This window comes from Oncorhynchus keta, chromosome 11 (assembly GCF_023373465.1).
Source record: "Oncorhynchus keta strain PuntledgeMale-10-30-2019 chromosome 11, Oket_V2, whole genome shotgun sequence".
NCBI lineage: Eukaryota > Metazoa > Chordata > Actinopteri > Salmoniformes > Salmonidae > Oncorhynchus > Oncorhynchus keta.
In genome coordinates, this window is record NC_068431.1 from 9,127,922 (window position 1) to 9,136,735 (window position 8,814).

Here is an 8,814-nt window from a genome sequence, read left to right on the forward strand (position 1 = left end):
AATCTATATCTAACTTGGCAAAGGTGGCTGTTTTTACTCTCCTAAGACCGTCTCTGTGGTAGATGGTGGCGTGCCATTCATCTAATACCCTTGCCTGCTAAATCATCCCAAACCCTCATTGGCTGTCAGTCTCCGATTGCTCATGACATACCTTCTCTTCAGTGTGCTGATAAATATGACCTTAATGCTGTTGTAACTACAACACTGGACCAATTCCCCCATAGCGCTGAATGTCTGGTGGGTAATAACCCAGTGATTCCCAGAGCCAAGCAGTGGACAGAAGATGACGGCTCCCCCACGAAGGTCCAGCAGCCAGGCCTTGACAGGCCTCCCATGCTCCTCTCAGAGATATCTCTGTGCTGCAGGCAGGGTGGGAACAGCTGGCGTTTGTCTTATCTCCCAGCCTTTCTACCTATTTGCATGATTTCAGCCCCTTCCATAATAGACAGGGTTGCTTTTTTCTGTCGGCAATTAGGTACTGCAGCATCATGCTGTTCCGCTGAGATTAACATCCTCCCTCCCTCCCCTCCCTCCCTCCCTCCCTCCCTCCCTCCCTCCCTCCCTCCCTCCCCCTCCCTCCCTCCCTCCCTCCCTCCCCCATATCCTTTACTCCCTCCATCCCTCCCCTCTCCCCTCTCTCCCCCTCTCCCCACTCCATCCCTCCCTCCCCCTCACCCTTACTCCCTCCCTCCCTCCTTCCCCTTTCCTCCATCCCTCTCCCTCTCCCTCTCCATCTCTCCCTTCCCCTCTCCCCCTCCTTCCATCCCTCCCCCTCTCCCTTACTCCCTCCCTCCTTCCCCTTTCCTCCATCCCTTCCCCCTCTCCCCCTCTCCCCTTCATCCATCCCTCCCCCCTCTCCCTCTCCATCTCTCCCTCCCCCTCTCCCCTCCATCCCTCCCCCCTCCCTTACTCCCCTCCCTCCTTCCCCTTTCCTCCATCCCTCCCCCCTCTCCCCCTCCATCCATCCCTCCTCCCTCTCCCTTAGTCCCTCCCTCCTTCCCCTTTCCTCCATCCCTTCCCCTCTCCCCCCTCTCCCCTTCATCCATCCCCCCCCTCTCCCTCTCCATCTCTCCCTCCCCCTCTCCCCCTCCATCCCTCCCCTCTCCCTTACTCCCTCCCTCCTTCCCCTTTCCTCCATCCCTCCCCCCTCTCCCCCTCCATCCATCCCTCCTCCCTCTCCCTTAGTCCCTCCCTCCTTCCCCTTTCCTCCATCCCTTCCCCCTCTCCCCTTCATCCATCCCTCCCCCTCTCCCTCTCCATCTCTCCCTTCCCCCTCTCCCCCTCCATCCCTCCCTCCCTCCCTCCCTCCCTCCCTCCCTCCCTCCCTCCCTCCCTCCCTCCTTCCCCTTTCCTCCCCCCCCATACAGGCCATACTGTTCATACGGTGCCCATCTTACCTTGCTCATCAGCTCACAGTGTTTTCTTCCTGTGTGGACGGCATAGAAAAAAAAAGACTTTGATATCGGATAGTAGTTCAAGAAAACAAGATGGGAAAACAAACAGTAGCAGAAACTCTGAAAATGAGAACATGTCCAATTGAAAGAGATTTGCTAGTTCAGCCGTCCTGAGGCGAAGGAATGGGAAGGAGCAGTGTGAAGGGGGCAGACCCTTCATGCATGAACATGAACAAACACTACCAAGGCAATGGCCACGTTTTATCTTTACAGCAAGGTGTCTGTGCACATGAACAGACACTACCAAGGCAATGGCCACGTTTTATCTTTACAGCAAGGTGTCTGTGCACATGAACAGACACTCATCAAGTTAGGCGTACCTCAGACTTCTTATGATCACATCAAATATTATTTTGTATTCAACTATGATCTTTCCGGATGCAGCATTCATACATTTTGCATTAATGATGAGACAACAACCTAATTTGTTGTTGCAGAGAGCATCTGCATATGAGTACACTGAGTATACAGAACATTAGAAACACCTGCTCTTTCCATGACACAGACTGACCAGATGAATCCAGGTGAAAACTATGATCCCTTATTGATGTCACTTGTTAAATCCACGTCAATCAGTGTAGATGAAGGGGAGGAGACGGGGTTAAAGAAGGATGTTTAAGCCTGGAGACAATTGAGACATGGATTGTGTGTGTGTGTGCCATTCAAGAGGTGAATGGGGAAGACAAAATATTTAAGTGCCTTTGAACAGGGTATGGTAGAAGGTACCTGGTGCATCGGTTTGACTGTGTCAAGAACTGCAACGCTGCTGGGTTTTTCACGCTCAACAGTTTCCTGTGTGTATCAAGAACGGTCCACCACCCAAAGGACATCCAGACAACTTGACACAACTGTGGGAAGCATTTGGAGTCAACATGGTCCAGCATCCCCTGTGGAACACTTCTGACACCTTGTAGAGTCCATTCCCCCGACGAATTGAGGCTGTTCTGAGGGCAAACAAAATGGAGTGCAACTCAATATTAGGAAGTTTTTCTCTAATGTTTTGTACACTCAGTGTACGTGTGTGTGTGTGCAAAGAATAAAACTGACTGCCATCATTCAAAATGACACCAATTAGTAATGTATGGGTCTATGTATGGGTTTATGTATATGTGTATGGGTCTATGTATGGGTTTATGTATATGTGTATGGGTCTATGTATGGGTTTATGTATATGTGTATGGGTTTATGTATGGGTCTATGTATGGGTTTATGTATATGTGTATGGGTCTATGTATGGGTTTATGTATATGTGTATGGGTCTATGTATGGGTTTATGTATATGTGTATGGGTTTATGTATATGTGTATGGGTCTATGTATGGGTTTGTATGGGTTTATGTATATATGTATGGGTCTATGTATGGGTTTATGTATATATGTATGGGTTTATGTATATGTGTATGGGTCTATGTATGGGTCTATGTATGGGTTTGTATGGGTTTATGTATATGTGTATGGGTCTATGTATGGGTCTATGTATGGGTTTGTATGGGTTTATGTATATGTGTATGGATCAACAACAGCACTACGGGAGCTGTAGCATCCTTGCCTGAGAACAGCCAGGTCCCCCAAGTAATCATTTTGTGAGAGATGAATGATATGGAGTGGATGCAGACAGTGGCTTGTCTTGTTAATTCAGCATTGTCTCTTGGACACAGAAATCAGTAGACGACACAAAAGGGGTCTAATTAGTGATGAGGGGAAACAACATCAATTACGAACGTCTACTTTCCAGGGTGTACACTGTGTCTGCTGTTGCCTGTTGTCCTCTCCTCTCACTCCTCTTCTCCTCGGCAGCAGGCCTCTAAAGACGACGGAAGACTGAACTGTAAATTAAATTAATGTTACCCTTTTCTCAATCATTCATCATTCCAATAAAATGATTAGAGCCGTTGTAAGTACATCGTTAAAAGCGAAAGCATAATAGACCCATTAAAAAGTCATTAAAGCCATCTCAGCATGAAGGTCTATTCTGTGTGGCGAAGAGAGGCTTTCCTAGATGGAATGGTTCCACTTAGCACACACATCATGTGGATTAGCTCCCTGCTCCTGGATTCATGAGGGATGGAAGGAGAGGCATCATCAACAGTTGGTGACAGGGGGGGGGCAGTTGTAAATTAGAGGAAAAATAAATGATGTGAGAATTGACATAGTTCAGAAGTACAGGACATAAACCACGAAAACTGGGTCAAGAAGGCAGTTTCAATGTCTCTGTAGACGACTTGGTGAAGAAAAGGTCAGCTTTAATGTCCCTGATGAGAGGAGGGCCGTTTGCAGCTGGTAGACATATTGTTAAACCTGGTAGTTTGACTCCTGGTTACTGATTGGCTGGAAAAAGCTGTTGTATATCAGACGACGTACCAGGTGTAGGACGCAAAATGACTTGTTTACACTTCTATATACTTTGGTAACCTGTTTTTAATAGCAGTAAGGCACCTCTGAGGTTTATGGTGTATGGCCAATGTACTACGGCTAAGGGCTGTATCCAGGCACTCTGCGATACTCATAATAAAAGTTGAAAATGAATTATAATTCATGGTTTTCAGAGCTTCCGAATGGGTGACATTGGTTTTATCATGTAGGCATGAGAGAAAGAGATTTCATTGTTGTTGTCCTGAACTGCCTTTATATCTCTGAGTCACATGATGTATACTGAACAAAAATATTAACGCAACATGCAACTATTTCAAAGATTCATATGAGGAAATCAATCAATTGAAATAAATTAATTAGGCCCTAATCTATGGATTTCACATGACAGGGAACACAGAAATTAATATGTTGGTCACAGATAGTTAAAAACAGTACGAGTGTGGATCAGAAAACCAGTCAGTATCTGGTGTGACCACCATTTGCCTCATGCAGCACGACACATCTCCTTCGCATAGAGTTGATCAGGCTGTTGATTGTGGCCTGTGGAACGTTGTCCCACTCCTCTTCAATGGCTGTGTGATGTTGCTGGATATTGGCGGGAACTGGAACATTTTCAGCTTCCGGGAATTGTGTCCAGATCCTTGCGACATGGGGCTGTGTATTATCATTCTGCAACATGAGGTGATGGCGACGGATGAATGGCACGACAACGGGCCTCAGGATCTCGTCATACTGCAACATGAGGTGATGGTGGTGGATGAATGGCACGACAACGGGCCTCAGGATCTCGTCATACTGCAACATGAGGTGATGGCGACGGATGAATGGCACGACAACGGGCCTCAGGATCTCATCATACTGCAACATGAGGTGATGGCGACGGATGAATGGCACGACAACGGGCCTCAGGATCTCATCATACTGCAACATGAGGTGATGGCGACGGATGAATGGCACGACAACGGGCCTCAGGATCTCATCATACTGCAACATGAGGTGATGGTGGTGGATGAATGGCACGACAACGGGCCTCAGGATCTCGTCATACTGCAACATGAGGTGATGGTGGTGGATGAATGGCACGACAACGGGCCTCAGGATCTCATCATACTGCAACATGAGGTGATGGTGGTGGATGAATGGCACGACAACGGGCCTCAGGATCTCATCATGCTGCAACATGAGGTGATGGCGGTGGATGAATGGCACGACAACGGGCCTCAGGATCTCATCATACTGCAACATGAGGTGATGGCGACGGATGAATGGCACGACAACGGGCCTCAGGATCTCGTCATACTGCAACATGAGGTGATGGTGGTGGATGAATGGCACGACAATGGGCCTCAGGATCTCATCATACTGCAACATGAGGTGATGGTGGTGGATGAATGGCACGACAACGGGCCTCAGGATCTCGTCATACTGCAACATGAGGTGATGGCGGTGGATGAATGGCACGACAACGGGCCTCAGGATCTCATCATACTGCAACATGAGGTGATGGCGGTGGATGAATGGCACGACAACGGGCCTCAGGATCTCGTCATACTGCAACATGAGGTGATGGTGGTGGATGAATGGCACGACAACGGGCCTCAGGATCTCGTCATACTGCAACATGAGGTGATGGTGGTGGATGAATGGCACGACAACGGGCCTCAGGATCTCGTCACGGTATCTCTGTGCATTCAAATTGCCATCGATAAAATGTAATTGTGTTCGTTGTCCGTAGCTTATGCCTGCCCATACCATAACCCCACCTTTATCATGGGGCACTCTGTTCACAACGTTGTCCGTAGCTTATGCCTGCCCCATACCATAACCCCACCTTTACCATGGGGCACTCTGTTCACAACGTTGTCCGTAGCTTATGCCTGCCCCATACCATAACCCCACCGCCACCATGGGCCACTCTGTTCACAATGTTGACAACAGCAAACTGCTCGCCCACACAATGCCATGCACTTGGTTTGTGGTTGTGAGGCAAGTTGGATGTACTGCCAAATTCTCTAACTCTCTAATAAATTCTCTAAATTCTCTAACCAAATTCTCCAACTATGTTGGAGGCGACTTATGGCCAACATCTCTAGTGGACATTCTTGCAGTCGGCATGCCAATTGCACGCTCCCTCAAAACTTGAGACATCTGTGGCATTGTGTTTTGTGACAAAACTGCACATTTTAGTGTGGCCTTTTATTGTCCCCAGCACAAGGTGCCCCTGTGTAATGATCATGCTGTTGAATCAGCTTCTTGATATGCCACACCTGTCAGGTGGATGGATTATCTTGGCATAAGAGACATTCTCGCTATTTGTGCACAACAATTGAGAGAAATAAGCTTTTTCGTGCACCTGGAACATTTCTGTGATCTTTTATTTCAGCTCATGAAACATGGGACCAACACTTTACATGTTCATGTTTATATTTTTGTTCAGAGTAGTAGTGGTTAGGTGCTTTTTCAAAGTAGTCTATTTAAATGGAAGATGGCATTAACCAGAGACATGTTTGTTTTCTGATGAGAGAGAGGGGGGGGGAGTGAGAGAGAGATACTGTGGGCAGGGAATGAGAAAGAGAGTGAGAGAGAGAGAGAGAGAGAGAGAGAGAGAGAGAGAGAGAGAGAGAGAGAGAGAGAGAGAGATACTGTGGGCAGGGAATGAGTGAGAGAGAGAGAGAGAGAGAGAGAGAGAGAGAGAGAGAGAGAGAGAGAGAGAGAGAGACAGAGAGAGAGAGATAGAGAGATACTGTGGGCAGGGAATGAGAAAGAGAGTGAGAGAGAGAGAGAGAGAGAGAGAGAGAGAGAGACGGAGAGAGAGAGAGAGAGAGAGAGAGAGAGAGAGATACTGTGGGCAGGGAATGAGAAAGAGGGAGAGAGAGACAGAGAGAGACAGAGAGAGACAGAGAGGGAGAGAGAGATACTGTGAGCAGGGAATGAGAAAGAGAGTGAGAGAGAGAGAGAGAGACAGAGGGGGGTGAGAGGGATATACTGTGGGCAGGGAATGAGAAAGAGAGTGAGAGAGAGAGAGAGAGAGAGAGGAGAGAGAGAGAGATACTGTGGGCAGGGAATGAGAAAGAGAGTGTGAGAGAGAGAGAGAGAGAGAGAGAGAGAGAGAGAGAGAGAGAGAGAGAGGGAGGGAGAACTGAACAAAAATAAAAAAAAAAAAAATATGAGGGAAAGCTGCTGGGTCTGTGGGCAGGGAATGAGAAAGAGAGAGAGAGAGAGAGACAGAGGGGGGGAGTGAGAGAGATATACTGTGGGCAGGGAATGAGAAAGAGAGAGAGAGAGAGAGAGAGAGAGAGAGAGAGAGAGAGAGAGAGAGAGAGAGAGAGAACCAGCCTGCCTGCCTGCCTAACGAGCTGCTGGGTCATTAAAGACTTAAGCATATCTTATTTAATATGGACCAAGCATTTTTATTACACTGCAGATGGATGCAGCCTTTATATCATCACGGGAGGGTTGTTAATCTATGTCTGTCTCCACCAGGATTTACCCAGCTTCGTCTAAATTAACATTAGAATAACACCATGTCAAGTCTGCGTTTACGGAACTGGTTCTTCATTTCTACTGGTGTAAGATGTGTTGAGTGTAGATGTGTTGAGTGTAGATATGTTGAGTGTAGATGTGTAGATGTGTTGAGTGTAGATGTGTAGAGTGTAGATGTGTAGATGTGTTGAGTGTAGATGTGCCCATACCATAACCCTACCTTTACCATGGGGCACTCTGTTGAGTGTAGATGTGTAGATGTGTAGAGTGTAGATGTGTACATTTACATTTACATTTAAGTCATTTAGCAGACGCCTTATCCAGAGCGACTTACAAATTGGTGCATTCACCTTATGACATCCAGTGGAACAGCCACTTTACAATAGTGCATCTAAATCTTTTAGGGGGGTGAGAAGGATTACTTTATCCTATCCTAGGTATTCCTTAAAGAGGTGGGGTTTCAGGTGTCTCCGGAAGGTGGTGATTGACTCCGCTGAACCAATGGGAACTCAGAGAGAACAAGGGTTCTAGAGAGACGGGATGGGAGCTAAGGATATTCTCCCCAATTTACAAAGACTTCAGACAAAAACACAACTACTCCCATGTTTAATGGTTGCATTTAGTGACCATTTGCTTTATTTGACAGCCATAATAAATTACTCCCTGACAAAACTCAAGATCTTGTGAAAAGAAATATCATTCGAGTACCTATCAGATTCTCTTTTTCAGTTCTCTCCTGCAGCCACTAAAATATCTCTGTGGAAAATGAATCCTCAAACCGACTGGCTCTGTTGCTTGCCGAATAAAACTAATGCATAAAAAACACAAGCCATCGTTATTTATTCGATCTGAATCGATGAAATGTTGCAGAGAGCACAAAAAAAATGTTCCCGTCTCCACTGATACTGATATTTTCAAATACAATTTTATTGTCTGCTTATTTTAGTGAATTACAAAACAACGACATTTAAGAAAAGTACAACATGTCTAAAGATTACTTTTCAACATTGCCTGCTCCCTAGCGTTCTACTACTACTTAGAAACAATTGTAGGGCTTACTTCATGCCCCTTTTCATGACGATGCTAGCAGCCACTTGAGTGCTAGCTAGTTACCGACCAGAACATTAAGCTAGCCAAGACCAAAAACACGAAGAAACAGACCGTACAGCTAAGTAGAGTGTAGATGTGTTGAGTGTAGATGTGTAGATGTGTTGAGTGTAGATGTGTTGAGTGTAGATGTGTAGAGTGTAGATGTGTAGATGTGTAGATATGTTGAGTGTAGATGTGTTGAGTGTAGATGTGTAGAGTGTAGATGTGTAGAGTGTAGATGTGTAGATGTGTTGAGTGTAGATGTGTTGAGTGTAGATGTGTTGAGTGTAGATGTGTAGATATGTTGAGTGTAGATGTGTTGAGTGTAGATGTGTTGAGTGTAGATATGTTGAGTGTAGATGTGTAGATGTGTTGAGTGTAGATGTGTAGAGTGTAGATGTGTAGATGTGTAGATA

At 46.4% G+C, this 8,814-nt stretch overlaps 1 long non-coding RNA gene across 1 annotated transcript in view; it reads right to left on the minus strand.

Annotated features, from left to right (window-relative positions):
* Positions 1 to 1,364: 1,364 nt before the first annotated feature.
* LOC127933062 (uncharacterized) overlaps positions 1,365 to 8,814 on the minus strand; it is a 40,580-nt gene continuing 33,130 nt past the window's right edge. The window contains exons 2-4 of the long non-coding RNA XR_008147073.1: positions 3,176 to 3,257; positions 2,181 to 2,398; positions 1,365 to 1,426 (exon numbers count right to left, since the gene is read on the minus strand). This is a non-coding gene — a long non-coding RNA (uncharacterized LOC127933062). The remainder of the gene's footprint in view (positions 1,427 to 2,180; positions 2,399 to 3,175; positions 3,258 to 8,814) is intronic.